Source organism: Callorhinus ursinus, unplaced genomic scaffold (assembly GCF_003265705.2).
Source record: "Callorhinus ursinus isolate GAN/ISIS: 27379988/994484 unplaced genomic scaffold, GSC_fseal_2.0 scaffold62, whole genome shotgun sequence".
Taxonomy (NCBI): Eukaryota; Metazoa; Chordata; class Mammalia; order Carnivora; family Otariidae; genus Callorhinus; species Callorhinus ursinus.
The window spans coordinates 5,464,579-5,489,097 of record NW_027397124.1 but is presented as its reverse complement, the minus strand read 5'-3'; the positions used below and the strand labels follow the sequence as shown (position 1 = coordinate 5,489,097).

Sequence of the window (24,519 nt, the reverse complement as noted above, 5' to 3'; positions counted from 1 at the left end):
ATATTTGATATTTTATGGCTTCTCCAGTGTATTAATACTTTAGTTCTTCTTTGAAGAAGTTTCTGAATAAGATAAAATATTATGTTTGGCATAAGTCAGTGCTGCATATTTTATTGTATCCTGTTCTTCATATGATAGTTATCTATAATACTTAGGCTAATAAATCTGATCTGGATTATCTATTTTGGTATAACCCAAGTCTTCTCTGTTGCCTATTTGCCTTTCTTTTCTTTAACTTAAAGTGATGCCATCTTATTTTCTTATTTAAAGACTTAGTGATTCACTCAATGTTAACTTTATCCATAAATAGTCCTTGTGATTTTATGACACATTATGATTTTAAGCACTAAACCACATTGTTTTTTTTATTTAAACTAAGTGTAACCCTTAGTAATTCTTAAAACTTAGGCTTTACCATTGTTTTCCACAATTCTATTTCATTAGTCACAGAAACCAAATATTTTTGGTTTTAATTTGCCATCTAAGTGCTGACACTGGTATTGTTGAAATATATTTCTAAGGAGAATAATATTTCACATATCAATTGCTGCGTAACAAACCACCCCAAGGTTTAGTAGCTTGAACACCAGTAATTTATTATTTGTCATTTTAAGGGTTGACTGGGTGAATCTTCTGCCTTGTATGGTCTTTGTTGTGGTGCTAGGAAGGCAGGGTAGTCTCAAATGGCCCCCTCACTTGACTGGCAATGGATGCTGGTTGCTGGTCCCTGGTCCTTAGTTCTCCTTAAGGGTGCTTCTCTGTGGTGTTAATTGGGCTTCCTCACAGTAAGATAGCTGGATTCCAAAAAGGAATGTTCTAAAAGGTAAAGACAGAAGTTGTGTAGCTCTTTTAAGGCTGAGATTCTGGAGTTTCCCATAATTACTTCTGCCCATTCTGTTGGTCAAAACAGGTCACAAGACTAGCCCAGATCAAGGGGAGGGGCAATAGGTTATATTTCTTGGTGGGGGAATAAGAGCAAATGGGATGGGATATATTGTTGTAGCCAACTTTGGAAACAAAATCTATCACAGGGGAATAGAATTTTTTTCTGAATTTGGCTGTTTGCCATTACCACATTTCACAAACTGGTATAGTCAGGCACATAGGATTGTAAGCTGACTTTATACTGGAATTCACTATTTTCACAGCTGTACATAGTAATGTTAACATCACATGATAATTTAACAGTTAAATGAGATGATTTGTTTGGAAGTACACAGCATGGAGCTGGAAATTCAGTTACTCCTTTCCCACCCTTTTCCCATGTCCTTCAATTTAATTAATATATATATATATTTGTGATGATAGTACCTAAAAGTATGTTTTTAATGACAAGTCATAATTTATCTAAAGTCTTAACCAGTCTTATCAAGGCATATTGATAGTTTCACTCTGAATAAAGTTTATAATGATCATATAATATATAGATCTTCTATCTATTTCATGCAAAATTCTTTATAAACTGTCTATATGGGCTGTTTCTAGCATAATGAACTGCTGGTTGGTAGAAAAGTTTAAACAAATTGGCTGTCCTTATTTGCTGTAGTTCTACATTCTATGCTGCCTTCAATTTTGCAGGTAAGTCTTGTGGCTCTTCCTAAGCTGTCTTTTTAGGTCATCTTCCAGAATTTGTTTATGACCTAATGTATAATAAGTCCTTTACATAGGGATTAACAAACTGAATCAGAGAAAGAAGTCTGAAGAGATATATAATTTTCCAGTGGTCATTTATAAGAAGGGCGTAGAGATACTATTCTTCTTTGCTCAAGAGAGCAAAGAATTGTTCTTGGTACTAATTGTTAAAGGTTTGATTCTGTTTGAGTCAGCTGCTGTTTGTCCCAGTCTCAGTAGTCACAAGTGCCACCAACCTGTCATATTGTCAGTACATAGTTTCGGTCACCAGGTGAGCAAGTCCTAGAAAACTAGTACTGCTTATATAAAAATAAGTGAAAGCCCGTGTCCTGTTTTGCTTTTAAAGGTCAGGTTGAAGAGGATATTGATTTGGCTTTAAACAATATCTATAAAGACACAAATAAAATATCACATTAAATGTAACAGACAATTGAAAGAACGGAGATAAAAAAAGGAAGAATTTTTGGACAGTAGTAATGATTAGATATTAAAATAGAATTCCAAGGAGAATATTTGAAAGAATTGGACATATAACAGTGTTATGGATTGTGTGGGAAGCGCTGAAAGTGAGAACAGGACAAAAGAAGTGGAGTCAGTTTTGTCAAGTCTGTCTACTAAAAGGGGGAATGTTTCATTTCGTCTAAAAATTTAGTAACATTAGAATCTTGCTTCATCTTATTTTTAAGCACTGACTTTATAAGTAATTTTTGGAGAAGCTTTTAAGTTTTATGTAAAGCATGATCTTTTGTATACAACACAAAATGGGCGCCTTTAAAACTACCTATTTGTGTAGCACTTAATTTGCAGAACATGTTCATGCATATTACTATATTTGCTTAATTCAAAGAACTCAACAACTGTAAGGCACATCCTTTGATTTAATAACTTTTTCCTTTGTTTTTGGAAAAATGAAATACTTTTCTTAGGGGACGGAGGAGCATTGTATCTGGAGATTATTCTGAATTACTTTTAGCCACAGGCAATATAGCCACATGCTACTCTTGACGCCTGACACCTTTAGGATTGATAGCATACTTCTGAGGCACATCTAGCAATTACTTTGGCTTGGTTTCCATTTCCTATTTAAACTTGTAACTTTGTGGGTTTTTTTTTTTTTTTACTAATTATATTACCTATTACTAGAAATTAAGTAACTTCTCCTGAAAGTCATCAAGAAGAATTTAACATTAGGTTAAAACTCATCTGTATGGGGCACCTGGGTGGCTCAGTCATTAAGCATTTGCCTTCAGCTCAGGTCATGATCCCAGGGTCCTGGGATCGAGCCCCGCATCCAGCTCCCTGCTCGGCGGGAAGCCTGCTTCTCCCTCTCCCACTCCCCCTGCTTGTGTTCCTGCTCTCGCTGTGTCTCTCTCTGTCAAATAAATAAATCTTAAAAAAAAAAAACAACACTGTATATGGTTCTGTCAGTGCAGATAACTGAGGTGACAGATAAAAGGTATATTCTTGGTCATGTCTAAGTTCACAATTGGATAGACAGTGACAAGGTATTATAACGTGTAAGGACCGACAGAGTTCTTCTGATATCTACTCTAAGGCTCCTCTTGATCTGAAAAATGTTAAAGTGAAAAAATACACATTTTAGAGTTGAGAAAATAGACTATTTCTTTTTTTTTTCCCTCCCAACACCTACATAAGGAAGACAGAGCAGGTGTTGGATAGTGTTATTAAGGTAAAGAATCTGAGTGTTTGAGACGTAAAGCCACATAATAAGTAGTAGATCTGGGGACAGATCTTCAGTACTTCCAGATCAGTGTACTGTCTACTGTACTATGCTGCCTCTTCAACAATAGTTATCAATTAACTTCAATTTCAAGAGATTCATTATTCAACAAATATTTATTAAATGCTGTTTTTTGTATGCCAGTCATTGTGTTAAATTATATTGTGAGACAGTAAATAAAACAATTAAGATCTGTGTGCTCACAAAACCAAAAGCTTTGGAAAAGACTGAAACTAAACAAATAATTACAACTACATGAACGTTAAAAGAGAATTTATAGGGTGAGATAAGAGTACATCATAGGCAAACCGAACTGCCTGGAATGGGGGTAGTGTTGATGGTCAAGCCAGGCAAGGACAAGAGAAATAACTTTTCGGCTGAGATGTGAAGAATCAGCATGCGTCAGAGAGCATTGCAGGTAGCAGAAAGAGTGTCTGCAAAAGCAAAAGAACTGAAAGGATCCCAGTGTTAGCTGAGCATTGAGAAGGAGGAATAAAGATGGAAAAGAATGCAGGAAAGAGATGATGTGATCTTGTTCAGGATTTTAGCCTTTATCCTAAAGGCTATTGGGAAGCCTTGAAAAGGTCTTAAGCAGAGGCATAACATGATTAAATTTTCATTCGAAAAACATGAATCTGACTGCAGTGAATGTAGAAGTCTGTTGTTACAAGCTATTTCTGCACATGAGGTTGGAGATGATGGATACAGCAGTTGAGTTGGAGAGAAGGTGATAGATTTGAAATTTTTGAGATAGATAAAGCCTAGGGATTTGACAGAGTTACAAAACCAGTATTATTATCGTTTCATCTATAGAGTTTGATTGCAAGATCTCCTCTAAAATCCTTTCAATGACTTGGTGCTTAATGTTAGGAAGTGACTATATTATATAATTTAGAAAGCATTATTCCTTAAATAATTTGTGAGTTGAGCTAATTCCTGTTGGTTATTTAATTCCATTAAATAGTATAGGGAGAGCTTAGTTTCAAAAGAGAATTTGACATCTTAATTTATATGGTAAAGCGTATAAGTAATTTTGTATATACGTGGTGTGTACACATATAAAGCATGTTATTTTGTTTATACCATTCTTTAATCAGTATCAGATTTGAAAGTTGACTGGATAGTTAGGATTCTCCTACTCTTGGTTGAAACTCAGATGAGGAAATTAAACCCTTCTGTTTCAAGTAACATTCTGTTAAGAAACACTTTTTTCTTTATTATGATAAAAAGTTATTGCTGGATTATTGGTTTTAGAAATAGGCTCCTGGTTAAATTAGAAGATTTAAGGAGAGAAAGTTTTAGAATCATATTTCCCTGAATGCCTTATAAACTGCTTTATTTTCTTAGCTAACAGTTTCTTTTGTGTATTTCTGGCTGTTATTAGCTATTGTATCAGGGGTAGCATAATCAAATACCTATAAGGACTTTTGACTGTGAAGAATTAGGCCATTTGGGGAAATATATGGACACTGGACTTCTAGAAAGTTTGTGCTCATCTTAGTGGAGCAGTGGACAGCTAGTATTCTATTCCACTTGATTGTGGCCATGTAAGTATTCATGCTGATTGTTGCCAAGTTTTTCAGTTTTTCAGCAAGATCCTAAAATACATATCTTTATGCGAATTAGTTGGTAACTAGTTCAGATGTTTTAAAAATACTCTAGCACTACCATGCAAAATATGCCTGTGGAATATATTTGGTCCACCGGTCTCTGTTTTAATTCCTCTGCTTTGTGGAGGTCTTCTGTATATAGGTAAATGATCAAGTTATTCCTAGGCAAAGTAAAGGTCAGAATAAGGAAGGAAAGAAGAAAGGGAAGAAAGGAAAGAGGAGATGAGACACTTTTTATAAGAGGTACAAAACTAATTAGGTGGTAATTTTAGTTTAAACTAGGTTCAAAGAGAAATTCACTGTCCCCAGGATAATTTTATATGCTTCAGAACGTATTTCTAACTTCAGCTATCTGAATATGGATAACTGGGAACTCGAGAGTGGAATGGGAGTGTATAGGGTATAGGGAGCCAATGAAATAGAGGAAAGCCTAGTGGTTCTCTCTTAAAGAGTTAAGAGTAAAGTACAGCAAAAATAAGAGATATGGGACATCAGAGAGAAATCAGACTGTAGCAATCTGAGTAGATCATGGACCCATAAAAGCATTACTGTATTAAAAGCATAATTTGACTTGGGCGCCTGGGTGGCTCAGATGGTTAAGCGTCTGCCTACAGCTCAGGTCATGATCCCAGGGTCCTGGGATCGAGTCCCGCATCGGGCTCCCTGCTCCTTGGGAGCCTGCTTCTCCCTCTGCCTCTCTTTCTCTCTCTGTCTCTCATTAATAAATAAAATCTTTTAAAAAAAAAAAAGCATAATTTGACTTTCATATTAGTGATCAAAAAGTGGCCCAATTGTTTGGTACACTTTGGTATTTTAAATACTGCCATCCCAATAACATATATAATACATGATCATTGTAGGCAATTAGGAAAGTACAGAAAAGTAACGTATAGCACTTTTCTTTAAAAGCCAGGAATAGGTAAGAATAGATTTTATAATTTCCTGAAATTATTTAGAAGTTGGCACTTAACTAGTTTTCTAAAAGCTAATTAGTTTCCAAATTCATCTGATTTTGGCTTAAATAAAAAGAATGTTAATTGTCTCATGTAAGAAAGCACCTTAAGTAAGACATACATTGTTAGTTAAGCCAGTGGCTCTGTGATTTCTTCAAGGACTCAATTTGTCTTTCTGTTCTACTTTTTCTACACAGTACTGCCTTTTTCCCAGTGCTGTAGCTACAGCTGCCAATTGCAGTCAGGATTATGTGTTTCTTCTTTCAGATCCACAGAAGATAACTTCACCTTCCAAGGGCAATATAGCTTTTTTTTCTTACCCCAAAGCAGTTACCCTTTACCTTCACCCCATGCTTGCGTCTCATTGACCTAAATTTGTCTAATTCTAAAATACCTAAACTAATCATTGGCAAGGGGGAATGGGCTTACTATAATAATGGATTGGACTCATTGCAGTCTAGGCTCTTAGCTCAGGGTCAGTCAGCTTTCCCTGAGGCACACTGAACTAGTAGGAGAGACTTGGATACTGAATCAAATCATAGATCATTAAGAAGAAGGAAGCAAGGGAAGGCTGGATAAGCTATCAGCATGGTCCACTACAGGTGCATTAAGAAATATGTGCTATCTGGAATTTTTGAAGCACCCCTGTGAAGCGCCACCATCTTTCCCTATCAGTACCGGGCAAAATGAGGTGGGTCAGTGGTGAGTGTGTTCTGTCTCCTGTTCCAGCACCCGCATTAGCAAAACTTTTTAGCTACTGAGGACTTTTTTTTTCAAAAATTTTCTTGACACTTAATAGACAATTCTGTAGAATAAGCGGTGTGGGCCACGAATGGAACAAACTTAGTTTAGATAAATACAGTTTCTTAAATAAGCTTTATTTTGAAAAAATGTATATTCTGCTCTTCAAAGGATTTTTATACCATGATCTCTGTAATAGATAGTGTCATTCTTATTATCTGATTATAAAGGTGAAATATAATTTATGAGATTATTTACAAAACAAAGATATTGTTAAAGTTTTAAAAATCTTTGTGTAGAAAATGCTAATTAGGGGCACCTGGGTGGCTCAGTTGGTTAAGCGACTGCTTTCAGCTCAGGTCATGATCCTGGAGTCCCGGGATCGAGTCCCATGTCGGGCTCCCTGCTCAGCAGTGAGTCTGCTTCTCCCTCTGACCCTCTTCCCTCTCGTGCTCTCTATCTCTCATTCTCTCTCTCAAATAAATAAATAAAATCTTTAAAAAAATGCTAATTATATATTTTAAGCACCTATCATTTTGACTAAAATATCTTTTTTTACTAAAATGTTTAATCAGCTGACCGTGTATTTCATTTCTTTCAGTTTTCAGATTTCTAAATATTAGCCAAATGTTTAGTATCTGGGTCACACTGTCATTACAAACAAATCTAGGCCAAAATGGTTTATGCTTCTCAGTTGCCAGCTTTAGTTCCTCTGTTTGACCAGGCCTGACTTTTTCTTATTTGGTTCCCTTTCAACTAAACTTTGTTTCGTGGGATACTATATTAGTTCTTTGTATGGAACTGGTCCTCTTTTGGCGTTTTCCCCCCTGATTCAAGGTAATGGAGCAAATAAATAACTGTGCTCTTGGCTGCGATGTTTTAGAATTGTGACTGTGCAGAGGGTCATGCGTGTTAAATGACCTACTGCAGTGCTAATGATGGTGTGAGACCTTGTTTAAGATGCTAGAGAAACTGTGTTTGAGCACAGGAGCTATAACATTTCTTAAAGATTCAACCTATATGCAGTCAGGTATTGAGAGCATCAGAACTCCTAAAGACCCTATGAAAATCTTAAATGTAAATTTGTTCCACTTGTCATACTAGATGGGATAGCATCTTTCTTCAAGTTAAAATGAGAAGTCTTAAGTGTTATGATACCAGAGATAAGGGAAAAGAGGGAAAAAATATCGGAACAACAAATATTTCACCTGCACTTTTGAAGTAGTAAAAGCTGTAAAAGTCTGTTTTGAAGTATTTTTAACTTTGAAAGGTGTGTAGTTTATGGTAGTTTGTGTTAATGCAGGGCCCATAGTTTTGCTGAAATTAAGAACTTTATACCTTTTGGGATTTTTAATACTGCTTTTTCCTCTAAATAATGCTTAATTTCACACTGCTGCATCCTATTTTGAAAATATAAAATGATAGCATCTATACTTCTTGAAGGTTTCTAGATAAAATAAGTTTGTTATAATTAGATATTCAATTCATATATTTTCCAGATAATAGATGCTTACCTTCTTTGATTGCTAAAACATTTCATCTGAACCATTCTTATTTTAAAGTATCTTAGACTAATATATTTTAATGACTCTGGATTGTTGAGGGGTGTTTGTTAACACACTGTCTTCAGGGGCAACTAAAGTATGTCATAGGGCCATTTGTCTTTAACAACAGTTCTCAATAACTTGTTCTTTTGAGTTTTGTTAAATGGTGTTTCTATTTTTCAAAGCTTGATATTAATTCATATGGCTACTAGCATGCAGAGAAGGGTATTTGTGAATTAGGTAAGAGAAAGAAGGTTCTTAATAGGCTTGAAGAGCACTTCACTGAGGGAAGTACTTGGACTTCATGATGTTTACTTTTATTTTGCTTGGTGCCTCCCCTCTATTTCATGAGCCTGCTCCCTTATACCCAGCTCCCACTCCCTTTTTCCAAAAAGCATGGTACTTGGCATGCATTCCAGATAGTTATTGTAAGAAGGTTGGGCTTAGATTTTGGAGCTAGACAAACAATGATGGGGATTTAACAGGATCATTTAATAGTGCCAGAATCTTAGGCAAGTTCACAGCTATGAAATGGGTATGTTATACCAATCTCTCAGGGTTGTGAGGATTAAAAATAATCTAGTGTAGGAGATACTTTAACAAATGCTAGTTCCCTTTCCTGATGTTTTAAAGTAAGTGACCCGCTTACTTTGGAAATGATACTTGCCCATTTTAGCCCATGATACTCTAATGATTAATGAGTCAGTATCCCTAAACTGTGGTAGCTTTTAATATCTTTTTAATCAGAAATAAATGAGATATTGTTGATTAATTTGGTTGATCATATGAATAAAATGGGGTGGAATATTTTTGAAGACTGAAATACAAATTCAGAAGCAAGAAAAATATTTTTTAATAAAATGTGGGAAACCTTTTTTTCCATCCAATAGGACTAATCATATTGAAATATTTTGCTGGTATCTTCAAAGTGTTCATAAACTAGTGAGTGCTGTTTCTTTAGTGCAAAGGTAGATGTTAACCTAGAAACCATGTAGACAAGTTAAAAACCCCATAGAGTTCTCAAGGCCATTTTGTATTTACTAGTGCCACCTCTGTGATGCACCCTGTTGCAGCAAGCTTCAGTAACCTGAAACAATATGGCCTGGGTGCTCTAACAAATCACATATTTATTGTTATGAAATTTTATAATCGTCCATAGCTTTTAGTTAATCCATTTATAGATCAGATTGTAAAGATACCATGTACTTCATAAGTGCCCTAAATATACATCTGGTGCCATTGAGTTTTGATAGAATGGGAGGGGAAAAAACAAAAAGCCCTATAAGGGGCGTCTCACAGTAGTATGAACAACTTGATTGAAAAGACCCATATGTGTAATATGATGAAATTCTACAAAATGGCCAATTAAAAACTTCCTAAAAAGACTGGGAGGGGGGATGATGGACGAGTTGGAGGCAGGGTTTGAATGAGAATCAAAGACGTGATTTAAAATTTTCTTATGTTTAAGAATGATGTATGAAATTTAAGGTGAGTTCAGTGTAACAAAGCAAGGATTCTCACTTCCAAAGGAAATAAATGAGCTTTATTATTGAGATTTGTTTATAAGTACAGACTTATTGTTGTGGTAGTGGTAGGGTGGAATTAATTTGTTTTGCATCATTGCCTGTTCAAAAAGAGTTTTGGTGAGTGGTGAATGATTTTAGGTGTTGCCTAATGAGTCCTCTGACTTTTGAGATCAATTGAACTAAAAGCATGTTGTTTCACTAGAAATATGAGTTATGACCAGATAGACAATGAAATCTCATGTGAGTTAGTAGCCAACTTTTATCCTTACAATTAAATCTAAGCAGAGTTTTGACTATTTCTTTCTATATTTCCCATTTACACATATTCTGAACCCCTTTTGCTGCCCATTTATATCATTGGGATTAGTTGTATCACCTGAAGCAGTCAAAATAAGGCTTTTTATTTCTAGTGCTATCCGTGTAGCATGCTTGAATTACTAGACAATCCTATGAAAAACTGAATAAGATAGGGTCCAGTGAAAGAAAAATAGAAGTGATGTCATGGCAAATTCTAGGAAATAATCTTTTCTATAAAAAGATTTGATACAATTGTATATATTCCTCAAACCCGTGTTCTTAGTCTGTAAGAGTTGGGTATAAGACTGAATGTATGCCTTAAAGCTTATAAAGAGGGTTTAATTTAATCATATAGCTTTATTTACCCAACTTTGTGACTTGGTTCTTTGCACTTGCTGGGGCTGATGATTTGAATGTTTGAGACTTAGTTTGGAGGTTAAAAAGTTGAAATCTTTCTAATAAAATTATATCTGTTTCTAAGATACAACTGTTTCTTTCCTTGATTATAGTAAAAAAAAAAAAGGATTTGTTCTTAAGGGGTCTTGAGTTTGCTGCTGACTACCTGTGTGACTTTACACAAATAATGTTATATTACTGGAACTGTTTCTTTGTTTATAAAATTAGAGGCAGTGTTAAAATCTAAAACTCCTATAAGTAGGTTAGTAGAATATATTTAAGATCTATACAAATACATAAACACATTGGCACATCCCTTGCTGCTCATCATTGCTGGAATATGAAACTAGTTTGTTGTGTTAGGTGCATTATCGATAATGTTACTCACACCAAGGAAATCATTGTGTACTTTTTTTGATTCATGATTTTGTTAATCTGATAGTACTCTTCAGGATATGTATCTTGTATTAAAAATTAAATTACTGCCATGATCATTGGAATTATTAAGATGAGTGACATAAGCAAGTTGAAAATTGTTTCTCTTGTACTGAAGACCCATTTTTTTTATATACCCAATGTTCTGTAATTTCATTTGACTAAAGAATAGATTTTTGATCTTCTTCCAGAGTAAGGACATGACTATGTCTATAGTTGTATTCTGTAGTTAATTTTTGCTTTGTAGTTTTCATCAGGCTAAATAAGAATAAAATGGTTTTATATTTTTTGCTTTAAAAATGTCCTTGTTATAAAGTCTTGTCAGATCAGCCCCACATATGGCAAACCTATTCAAACAATTTGAGCTGCCCCAGTGTGCTTGTTTCTTTCTTGGAAATCTAACCATTTACATGTCTTTATGAGCTGTTTTTCCTCTTCCCTCCACCCCCATGTTAAGTTGTAGATTATAAGTTTGCTGAGAAAGGAATTTAATCTTTCCTATGTATCTCATAGTACCCAGGAAAGAATTCTGTTAGTCACTGAATAGTTTATAAATGTTATTACTATTGAGGATTTTGGATTAAAATTATTGGGTAAAATGGAATGAGCCTTTTCTAGGATATCAAGTTGGGGTAAGTGTGATTAACTCAAAGATATAGCACTTTTGTTAAGCTCTGGACTTTGTTCTGAAGTCAGTTTCTCTTGATTTAACCATGAATTGATTATTCACCTTATATACTCTCTTATATAATACTTTAGTATCAGGTTATTAGTAGTGGAAAGACTGTCAGTGGGTAAGTTGGATAGATGTGCACATGCACGTACACATGTGCTCATGTATTTGTAATGAGAGAGAGAGGGAGAGAGTGGGCACATGGAATATATGGGAATCAGGTACATGTGTTCAGCATTCTAATCTGAGTGTTACATCATTAATCTAGTTATGTGCACTTAACTTTAGACTACTGACATTCAGCAACAACTTCTAATCAATGGAAGATGTGATACTTCAGGAAGATAGGGACATATTTTCCATTCCTTTCATGTTTTCCTTTTAGCTTTACTCTATTGTATATTTTCCAAATACTTAAATAGTCAAAGATAAAAAATTATTGAAATGGGTCAACTTCTGTAGCGGGCAGAGATGATTAGAGCTCTGCAGTATATCTTAACAACATGTAAGAACAATCTAATATTGAGAAGCATCAAAACAGACTGTAAAACTTACCAATCATAAAGCTTAGTGGTCAAAAATCGTATATATTGACGGGGTATACGAAGATTAGCTATAATAATTGAGAAAAAGAGAGCCTAAATTTGGTGCAGAAAAGGAGCTGAGTTGTTTTTGCACTATAATTAGAAGTTTGTATCCATAGATTTTTGCCTTCTCAATACAAAGAATGATATTTGCTGGCAGGGCATGTTTTTTCAGTGTAACCTTTAACTTCTTATGGTATGTACTCCTACAAGTAGTTGATGATTTAGTAAATACTTTATGAATGTAGATGATACTATCAAAATGTTTCTAAATATTACAATTAAGTTTTAAGGTGCAGTCAGTGTTAGACAGAATTTAAATTTGAGACTCTATAATTTATAGATATATCATTGAATACATGCCATCTTTATTGTGTGTTAATTTGGATTACAAAATAATTGGGGGAACTTTGTTAAAAGAAATTGAAGTTTACTTAAAACTGTTCTCTGAAGAGATTAGAATTTTAGAGGGTTTTTTCTTCCTTTTGACCTAGAATTTTTCTTAAACATAATGTTATGACTACTTGAAAGGAGAAATAAATCAAAGTCACTCACTTTATTTTCCAGTTTAGAGTCATTGCTCATTATCAGTTGGTGGGTGTGGAAACAACTTAATAAAGTTTGGGTAATTTAGTTTCAGTTTAAATTCTCAACTGGCAATTGGCCGAAAACTCCCATCAGAAGACGTGAGCATCCAAATGTCCTTTTGTGATTTGGCTTCTGTCTGCTTGACATAGGAAGGCCCTATCAAGAAAAAACTAATGGAGTGATTAACTATCAAAAGAAAATCAATGGTAAGAGTTTTCATTTAAATTATAATATGTGTGTGTGTATGTGTGTGTATAAAACATACCAACTTATTATTTGAATTAAAATTTTAGAACTTTAAAAATCTAGGACAAATGTTTGAAATTATATGTCTGTGACTTAACATTTGTAATAAAATAAATGCAAAGAATGGTTTTATATGCTTAATGTTGATAAGAAAATACTAATTAAAAGTATGAAAAATCAGTTATATAATTCATATAGTTATATGAATTCACTTTTTTTGTTGTTCTGTAGTTATCTTTAAAAATAGCATATTATAAATATTGCTTGAGTAAAGCTTAACTTTTTTTAAAAAACAAATTTATGCCAAACTGAATTAGAGGCTTCTTACTAAAGTAAGTGTCATAATTTTGCTGTAGAATAGTCTGTTGATCTCTGTTTTATTTTTTACTTCCATTGTAAAATGACTGGGGGGAGCAGGGGGGAGAAAAAATATATCATGTGATGAAATCCACTTTAACATTAGGTCTTTAAAACTGTATCATTGCTACTATATCTCTGTGGAAAACATTAAATGATCAGGATTAGATGTTTATATAGCTAAAGTGAAGTGGAATATCTATTCATAATATAGCACTGTATCAAATTTTGGTGATAAAATCAGACATCTCTCCCCTGCCTTACACAGGTTTGCATTGAGAAAATAATTTAAGGTACATGCTTCAAGTGACCTTAAACCTAATATTTTTATTCTCTTTGTATTTGCTTCCTTTATATCCCTTTATTTGGACATCTGTGTCCTATCAGATTTGTGATTAGTTATGTTAACTTTGGACAGGAGTGGAAGTAGTAGCTTACAAAGGTTGAAATCAAAAATGGCTGTTTATGAGAGCTTATTTTAGTATCCTCATGGACATAGTAGCTCTCTAATAACTGGATAATGGGTGATAAAGCTTAGATACTAATAATATATTTCTGTTCATGTCAGACTTATAATTTTTGCAATTGACATAGTTTGAGTAATTTTTCTTGCTCAATTAGAGATGTCAAAATGATGGTAACTGAATGTGACCATGTTTTTAACTATTTTCCAGAGTTTAGTAATCACCATATCAGGAATTGCACATGTGGCAAGCACCTAGCACAGCATCTGTCATTATGTAAGCATTCAAACATTGACAGTGAACTAAGTACTCTAGATGGCAACATCTGTCCTTCAATCCATCTACCTTGTAATTCCAATTTTTATAGATTGTTATGTGTCATCCATCCAGCTAGGTGCTGAGGATAAAATGGCACCATTAAAAACAGAGCTACTTTCTAACTGCTCTTGAACTTCCATTGTAGATAGTAATTGCAGTGTAGAAAAAATTATACAGACAAATGTAAAATTGCATCTGGAACCAGTACTATGGAAAGGCAGAAGTCACTATGAGCATAGAAGCAATGTGGTGGGTGTGTAAGTAAAGCACAGAACCCACACATTTATTTCTTAAAGTGAATTGATAACTTTTTTTTTTTAACTTTTAAAGTTTATAATTCTATTTAAGTCAGTATCTTCTAAGCAAGGTGTGCAGAAAGACTAAATTTTAACTGGGGAGAAATACATTTTTTATGATGCTGTTTTATTAGATTTCTGAAGAATTTACAACAAAGTAGCATCAACAATTTAGTCAAAGCAGCATTCTTATGTAAGAATTTCACTTACAGGAGTGAATTCTTACAGGATGCTTTAACATTTCAGGATTGAATGCAATGAAAGAGGACCCTGATTTCTTCAGCTGAATTTAAGTTAATTAAAGGATGTCAACCATAAAATAACTGCTGTCCTGTCTTAGCAACTGTTCCATTCTATTGTCAAGCTAGTACAGGGATTTATTTATCACTCCTTTTACATCATTGAGTTGTTACATGTAGACATTTCTTAATGGCAGTATGATTTCCTTAATCAACTTTTATCCCTTGTTGAAAGAAAAGAATGTAAAATTTATGTTTCTTTTATATGTTCTAATACACATTTATTAAATTTTTGAAAATAAAATGGGAGAACATTTGGAGGTCTAAATGTTTACACTTTCTCTGTGGGACACAGAGAATCTCATCTAAGGGAAAGACACTAATGATGTTTGAAGAATTATAAAATTAGTTGTTTTATATGTTCAATTTGTGTATATTTTTAAAAACTCTCGTGGAAGACTAGCTTTTTTCTATTCATCTGATAGTATAAACAAATTGAATCAGAGCATACAGTCTAGTATGTAACCAAAATTTGAAAAGCTTAGTTTTATAACAGAAATGATCTTTCCCTAACTTACTACTAAAATATGGAAGCTATTTAAAATATTTTAAACAATATCTTTTCAAACAGCAAAATCAAAATTAAGTCCATTGTTAACTTTTAACTTAAAATTATTATGTTGAATTTCATCTCTACAGTGATGCCTAAATTTAGTTTTTCTGGATATACTCAAAAGAAGGTCACCAGCCTCAGTATTCTGATTTGAAGTTCTTAGCTCAGATACCTAGGCAGGTCTGTTTATCAATGCTGGAAGAAAGATGTCCTTTCTGTACCTCCCAGGAGTGTCTTGAGGAAAATGTTCCTTGCTGGGTAACATGCCTTGCAATGCCCATGACATTCCATTTTTTTGACAACTCTTTTTGCTTCTGTACAGTTCGCTTTGATTGGTCTGTGATGTCAGCTGGAGAATTGGACATTAGCCCCACAAAGATATTTTAAAAATGTAGATATGTAAGCATCACAGATGGAAGATGATACATAACACTTCTTTTACTGAAATGAATGGAAAATAACCCTTGTTTCTAAGCAAAGGTCTACCAGAGGTTATCAGTTTTTAATTATATAACTTTTAAATATACAATGCGGTATCTGATTAGGTGCATATGGTGTAATATAATGGCTTTTGTTTGGAATTTTGGTGCTACTACTGACAGAAGAAATGGTAACTAATGAAGGTGTTGAATTAGAAGTTTGAGAAAGGAAAATTTTAATAAAAGTTAGTGTTTACAGTTGTTGGAAGGAAAGGAACGTTTTCAGTTCAATGTATAAGAAAGAACCTTTTAAATGCGGAAAATAAAATGGAGTGCCTTCTAGAATCCATTCTTTTAAGAATCTATGACAGAAACATACAAGGAAAGAATTCTTGCTGATATAAATCATAAGGATTATTTGGAGGAAATTTGTGACACCTTAAAAATTAATATGGTCATATAATAAGTGTATGAAATGTTTTATGAAACAGATGTCACTAGCAATATTATGCTACTATTTATGGTGGGAACTTTACTAAATAAACTTAAGAGATAAAAGAGCAAATTCATTCATTCTGTAAATTCTTACTGACAACCAGCTTTATGTCAGGCATGGCCCTAGGCATTGGAGGCATAGTCATGAATAAGACTGATGTGACTCTCTAGTTTATATAGTCTGTGAGGGAAGATAGACATTAAACAAATAGTTACAATAAAGTTTAGTGGCTTGTGACGTTATAAAAACAAAGCACTCCTTTATTAAGGACACCTTGAGAATTGATCTCTAGTATGCTAATCATTTAATCAGCTTTCTTCATGAAATGAAGTTATTCATTTTGACAGAAAAATTGGACTAAAATTCTTTGGGAGTCAGTCTTAGAAATTAGTAGAGACTGAAATAGTCTTGGTTTTTCTATGGCTTATTTAAAACAAGAAACTACTATGGAAAGATGAGTACCAAGAAATGTGAATATAAGTAGAATAAACTTCATAATGCCTCATGTTTGTTATACACTATACAGATCACTTAATAAAATTATTAAACAGTTTTACATGAAAAATTGCAAAGTTGCAGTGGTTAAGGAGTTGCCTTCTAGAGTCAGACTGGTTGGGTTTGAGTAATAACTCCGACACTTACAAACTTTGCAATTTAAAGTTGTATAACTCCTCTGATCTTCAGTTTCCTCATCCATAAAATGGGGATAATAAGAGTACATATCTCATAGAAAAATTATTTGATGTGTATAAAATGTCTAGAACAGTGGCCCATAGGAAGTGCTTAAGACCCCATATGTTGTAGTTAACAACAGCAATAACAATAATGAAATAATTTCCTCATGTCAGAATGTCTTGCCTAAGTCATGAAGTTGGGCCCAACTGAAGTAATTTCAAAATGTTGCTTTAAATATATAGGTATTGCACTTCAAAGAACTTTTATCTTTTTTACTGCTAAACAAAATCTCAGTGAAATTCTCACCCAAGTTTTGGGCTCTCTTTAGCAGCAATACAGCAGTCACCCAAAGGCCTGCATAGAGTGCCAACTCCAGGGCCAAGGTTATCTCAGCATTTAACCCAAGACTCAGTCTATTCCAAGCATCATGGAACTGATCCTTCTGGTCTAAGAAAGGAAGTAGCAAAGATCTTATTTACCCCATGGGAGATAAGCCCAAACCAGATTAGAGTAAGTTTGGGAAGGAAGTGACTATGTTGATATTAAGTATTTTTTTCCTGCAGAAATCTAAGCAAAGGATTTCTTCCTATAATAGGTCTACAATATATTTGTAACATTTGTAAACTCAGTCATATGTAGCACAACTTGTTACTTTGCTTATATTAGAAAACAAATTTTCTGCCATAAAATAGTCCTATATTACATTACTACTTCTAAATATAATTTGTGAAACTATTTTTAAATTCATAAAAAAATATATTTTATGTAGATTTTTACTGTATCTTTTAGTTTGATATCCTAGAAAAAATGTTTGTAAGAGTGAAATAATTTTTGCTAAGTAATTCTTGTTGAAAAACAATTTCAGGGTAAAATTTACTATGACATTTTCAAGTCTGCATATGTAAAATGGGATTTTATTTATAAATATAAATGGATTAATTCAATTTATCATAATAAATAAGTGCTCTAATGAATTGTTTTTAGATTAAATATTTAGATTAAATCTAAAGTACTTCAAACCTAGTTGTTTTTGTTTGTAATGTGGAAATATTTCTTTCATTGTAAGATGCTGAGAGAAAATTCTTTGAATACCAGCAGTGTGGTTTCCCTTGACCTCAATGAGTTTGAATAGGATCAATCAGTAGGTGTCCACTGAAATCTTACTAGCTATCTAGCACTTGCTAGTAATAGTGTCATGGTAGCCTAAAAGAATTATGCCAACACTCTGTTTAGGCCCTAGGAAGACCAGGACCATGGAAAGCATACTTAGACATGAAGCAGAAAATCTAAGACCTAGTTCCTGTTCTGCTACTAATAAACAGAGGGATCTTAGATATAGAACCTATTAAAATTGTGAGGCCATCATAGTATCTCAGTCTCCTCATCATATATGTTATATGGATATATAACATATATGTTTGTGTGTTTTGCCTCCATGTGTACACATAATGTATATATCCCTCCTAAATTATTGCACTAAATTGAAATAAAGAGCTAAGACTTCATTAAGTTTTTTAATGTCCAAATATACAGAGTAAAGAATTCTGTACTATAAAATATTTTACATGATTCCTTCAAGTGAAAATACATTATTGATTTTTACATTCTATTTTAGGACTTCTCACATATTCTCATATAAATTATGTGCTGTTCCAAAAGTTCACAAGGGGAATGTAAAATTTCTTTAGTCTACCTGATTTCATTTTTTAAAATATTTTATTTATTTATTTGAGAGAGAGAGAGAACTCAGAGAGAGGGAGGGAGAAGCAGACTCCCCACTGAGCAGGGAGCCCGATGTGGGGCTTTTTCCCAGGACTATGGGATCATGACCTGAGCCAAAGGCAGAGGCCGACTGAGCCACCCAGGTGCCCCTAATCTGCCTAATTTCAAACTGGAGTTCCTTGTTAAGGGATTCATTTTTTTTCTAGTAAACATTTTCAGTAGATACCAAATTATTTTTTTATGCCATTGACTCACTTTTTATAAACCAGTTTTAAATAGCTACATCAATCATTACCAACTCTACTATTTGCAACATTAAGACTTCCCTAGTTCTATAGCATCATGAATTCTCAGATTAATTTTACTAATTCATTAAAAGAAAGACTAAAGCATTTTAAAAGAAAAAAAACAAGTATAATTTATGTATACACAAACACACACACACACACACACACACACACACACACACACACACACGCATTTGCTTGCTTTACTAAGTGATCTCACTGACTCACCTAAACACCATTCACTGCTGCTAAAGAGGAAAGGACTAGTTGGGAGTTGCTAATTGAAGTACCACATTATTAGTGTTGTAGAGGTCTATGCCCTGACTGGTTTTGAGTCAGGTGAATGTTGGGTGGAAAATGTTATATATATATATATATATACACACTTACCATAAGAACTTGTTTAGTATGTTTATTGAATACTAGATGCTACTGTAGTCATAATTAAAATAATTTTTCACATAAAAATCAAAGAATTAAAATTGATACCTTTTTAAGTTTACGAGAAGATTTAAGAACACCTATATTGTGAGCTACTACATTTTTAAATGTTAAAATGTTACAAAGGTATTGAATGCAGACATTTTTGGACAAGAATAACATTTAAATTTATGAGTTATTTGGAGGAAATACTAAAGCAATCATATGAAAGAAAACTAAAATTTATAAGAAAATAAAATTAACAAAAAAATTTCTTGGGAGGATTTGCTTTGGTGTTGTGTGGAAAAAATTCTTATACATCATTAAGCAGTCATTAATATAGTAAAAAGTCAAGAACCAGCAAAAATAACCTAATTGCTATGAAAATAAGAGGACAAGTAGACAATCCCATTTTAGGCTGTAGAATTCTCTTTATGAGGGGAAGAGCACCTGTGGACTGCTTCTCTGTGATGGAGGTGCATGGCTGCGTGCATAAAGGACTCGTGGAAATCTTTCAGGTTTAAATGTATTTCTGCCACATACTTTACCCATTAGAAATTCATTTAAATTTTTAAGAGAAGCATAAAATTCAAATATTCCTATGGATGTTCAACTTTTATCTGTCATTCACTTGAATACCTGAGTACCTACTTACTAAATGTAGAATACTGTGCTTTTATACTTAGCACAGCGAGGCTGTAACACACTGCCTCCTGTTACTTAGATGAGACCAGTCAGTCCCAGAGAAGGGAATATCAGTTGGTTAAAGAAGGAATCCTTTGAATATTGGAACAGTTTTTGAAAATGTAGACCCAGGTAATATGTATCATTAAATATAAGAAGGCAGCAGCATGAGTTTATTGTGATTTGAAGGAGGTAGGAAGATATCAAAATAAAATAATTTACCTTGCATTGATTCAGTGTGCCCTACAAACTAATATCTTTTTGTTTGTTTTGGGGGTACAAATTATCTTTTCTGAAATTTTGTTTCCTAAATTATTGTTGGACTAGAATTAAAATTTTTTTCTGTATAGATGTTTATATACACAGTAACAATATAAGCAAGTCTAATTTAATTTTAATTGCTTTTTAGTATAGTTCATGTTCAGTGTTACATTAGTTTCAAGTGTCCAGCATAGTGATTCAACAAGGTCATACTATGCTATGCTCAACTCAAAAGTAGCTACCCTCTGTCACCATACAGTGCTGTTGTAATACCATCTACTATGTATTATTTTAAAAAATTACAAACGACAGAATTTTTTTTTTAATGACTGAATGAATTGCCTGGGAAATGACCCTTTGTGGAGACTAAAATGCTAGTATTAGCCAAGGCAAACCCTTCCTGGTTGTGAGGAACCCAGGAAAACAAATTCAGTGAGTTAGAACTTAATCTTGGTTGAATGCCTTTTGTGTTTAACAGTGGATTCTTTTTTCTTTACATGGTATTTTATTAATCTCTCAACAGTTATGTCAGAAATATGCTATGATCTCTCTTTTACTGATGAGGAAACAGATTCAGAGAGGCTGAGTGACTTTCCCAAGGTCACACGGCTAGTGTTCAAAGTGGTTTGTAGGCCAAGTAAGGCAAAGTCTAGAAAGCATTCATTGCATCTTACAGCTAGAAGACCATTTGATGATTCAGTGAGGTGGTGGGGGCATAAGGCTGACTACAATTGCTTTAAGAGTGGATGAGGACCTAGAAAATGAGTAGAACAGTTATGGGCTGTGTCTGGGAGAATTCTGGCTGAGAGGAAGTAGAGGAGGGCTCAAGTAGGTTATTTGAGATGCAAAGGAAAGGTGGAAGGTTTGGATGATGCAGGTGGAGGTTTTGCAGAAAGGCAAATGGGAAAAAATTAATTTTAAAGTGAATCTTGTAAAACGTGGGTGTATCTGTTGCCAGTCGCAGGACAGTCATATCTTTTGCATTCTTGCTTTGTGTGGATTGTGAATGTTTGGTATGCAGTAGGGTAGTAAATAACAGTTCCATTTTTACTTTCACTAGAATATATTTGGCTTATTAGTGATGTTCCTAGGGCCTGGATTTTAAAAACTTACTGTAAAAAATTTCAAACATATACAAAAGAGAGACTAGTGTAATAAATGCCTTCTGTCTGTGGCCCAAATTTAACTCTTATTTTAACTCTTTTTATTCCTACATTCTTCAGTATGCGTTTTTTTCTTAAAAAAAGACATTTTTCTTATATAAATAGAACACCTTTATGACATCAAACAAAATTAACAATAATTATTTATCACCTGACATTATCTCCCTATTCAGTTTCCTCCACTTTTGATTCAAAAATGTCATGTACCGTTTGGGTTGTTCATGCAGATTGCACACAAGGTCCATATAGCGTTTGGTTGCTAGGACTCTTCCTTCTGTAATTAAAATGTCTGTTCTTCTCCTCTTTCTGTTTACCTCCCTCTCCTCTTTTCTTCTCTCCTCCTTCTCTTCCTTTCTTTCCTTCCTGTTCGTGACTTAATAAAGAAACTGAGTAAGCTCTCCCATGTCATATTCCCATTCTGGATTTTTCTGTCAGCCTCCCCAGTTAACTTATTTCTCTAACCTCTAAATTACCTGCAAATTAGAAGGTAGCTCAAAATACTTAATTAGATTCAGGTTCAGCTTTTATTTTGGTGGGGGGAGGAGGGTGGACAGGAATACTTCATACACGGGACTTCTCCTTCACACTGTATCACATCAGGGAGCATATAATGTCTACTTGTCATGCTCTTAGTGATGCTGAAATTGGTCTGGTGACAGTCCAGTCTCTCCAGTGAGAGGTTTCCATCAACCTCTCCTTTCATTGTCTCTTGCTGATTGTTCTCTGAATCAATTCAATCATTAGGGTTTGCAAGATAATGAATTTTTAATCTGCCACTCCTTCCACATTTATTAGTGGAAATAAAGAAGAAATTCCTCTATAAAGAAGAGATTCTATAAAGAAGAAATTTCTCTCATAAACTATGGCTTTTGGATTTCCCTGACATAGTTCATCCTAGAAAGAAACCTGGTGCTTGGATATCTCTTAAATGCCTAGTTTAATATCCAAGAGTAACTTTAGATAGGAGTACATAGCACTTAAGTACCCATGTAATTTTAGGATTTTTATAGAATAAAAGTATTTCTTATGTGATTTTCATGAATACTGTCAGTATTAGAATAACTTTGTATTGTCAACATATTCAGTTTTGATCAGATTGGGGTTGGGACCTTTTCCTGGTTCTCCTTGGTCGGATGTACTGTTTTGTGCTAAGTTATGGATGATAAGTTGAGCTTCAAGGAATAGGAAACTTCATTAAGTCAGTAAGCTAAACAGTATCACCTAGCAGAGTAGTAGCATAGGTGGGGATGATTTTATATTGCTATAATCATAAATTCAAGAATGAAACAATCACCATTTTTATTATTTTATTCAGTAATTACCACTAACTCCATTTTTATTTAACATTGTCAATGGACAAAACCTGAAGAAGAAGAAGAAATAAAACCAAAATATTTCATTTTTAGATGACATGATTGATTAGGAAAGTCTATGGCAGTGAGGTTTAAAACCATTTATGAAAAATAAAAATTTAATGAAGTACAGAATACAATGTATCTTTACATTGGTAATAATGGAAATAATGGGAAAAGACCCAACTCAGAATTGTAACAAATCAAAATATAATACCTAGCAATAAATTTGAGAAAGATGTTAGACTTTTAGAAAGAAACCATTAACATATTTGAAAATATTTTAAGATCATGTAAATGGAGAGAAACTTCCTGAATCATGAGAATTTTGGCAAATTGTCTAAGTAATTTAGAGATTTCTGGGTTTACTTTTAACTTTCAAAGTTCCTAGTGATTTAATTTTTTAAGATTTATTTACTTATTTCGAGAGGGAGCACAAATGGGAGAGGCAGAAGGAGAGGGAGAGAGAATCTCCAGCTGACTCCCCACTGATCTCAGGACTCTTGAGATCATGACCTGAGCTGAAATCAAGAGTCAGAAGCTTAACTGACTGTGCCACCCAGGCACCCCTCGCCAAGTGATTTATTTTATAGTGATTCTACAATGAGGGGAAGTCTCACCCTTACTATGTATCAGAAACTTTTTAAAGCAACAGTGTCTAAAACAGTGGAGTGATGCAGGAATAGATATGTAGCCCAGATACTACAAGAGACCTCTCTGCCCCTTGGCAATTTAAATATAAACTTTTCTTGACCCTGACTTCCTGGTCAGTGAGAGTTAAGAGAAATGCCTGTCATCCTGTGACTTAAAGGATGAGATTTCTGTGCTTGACTAATGCACCTCATGTTTCTTGCTTCTGCTTGCATGCCATCCTGATTTTTGCCAGTGCCAATACTGATGTGAAATCAGCTCCTTTTTAACTAGTTTCCAAAACTTATGTAGCAGTTTGTAAGTTTAGAAACTCTTGAGTAGGTGACAGAACCAGCAGATTTTTTTCTTGGTCTTTGAGCAAATGTTACTATCCACACCCATGCCCTCCTCCTACTCATACACTTTCCTAAATTAATACAGTTGCTTTCTTAAGGAAATTCTGAAGATTAAGCCTTTCTTCCATTTTGTAAAACATGGATCACTGCAGCGTATTAGGAATCCAAAATTAGTCCCATCTACATATAATAACTGAATATATGATAAAATATTCTTTCCTATAGGAGAGGCCACTTAAAGGATCTTTACTCAATAGTATTAAATAGTAGTCTTCAGTGGTGTAACTGCAAAACTGATTAGACAAAAAAAAAAATTCATCCATACTTTATATAACCATAGGAATTTAAAAAGAAAAAGCATAGAAAATACCTTTACGTCTCATATTTGATGCATTAGTGTAACTCTCCAAGGTGTAAAGATGTACTTGAATATCTAAAAAAGTTGTTTGACTGAAATAATTAAAAGGATCACAGGAGATTGTAGGAAATCTCTGCATCAAAAATTACAAAGAAATGATAATAACTTTAACAATTTTATATTATTGCAGAATATGCTAATTTAGACATCACGATTCTAATATATAAATGAGAAAAAATATGACAGATTTAAGAATATGAAAATGAATATGAATAATAAATGCAAGGGAAAATATCTACTTTATACTTATCACAAAGTTACAAGTAAAATGACTTTCCACGGTTTTTTCATTGTATTAAAGGAACTAAATTCTTTAAAAAAAAATCTAATATTGGCAAGATAAACAGTGATACCAAACTCTTTTGGAATGTAATACCAGGAGT

At 33.7% G+C, this 24,519-nt stretch overlaps 1 protein-coding gene and 1 long non-coding RNA gene across 4 annotated transcripts in view; one reads left to right on the top strand and one right to left on the bottom strand.

The window, feature by feature from the left end:
• ZEB1 (zinc finger E-box binding homeobox 1) overlaps positions 1 to 24,519 on the top strand; it is a 191,156-nt gene that overhangs the window by 33,178 nt on the left and 133,459 nt on the right. The window lies entirely within an intron of this gene.
• LOC141371250 (uncharacterized) lies at positions 756 to 24,174 on the bottom strand. The gene is made up of 3 exons (XR_012376048.1): positions 24,089 to 24,174; positions 21,588 to 21,753; positions 756 to 816 (listed from the first exon to the last, which is right to left on the bottom strand). It is a non-coding gene; the product is annotated as an uncharacterized lncRNA (long non-coding RNA).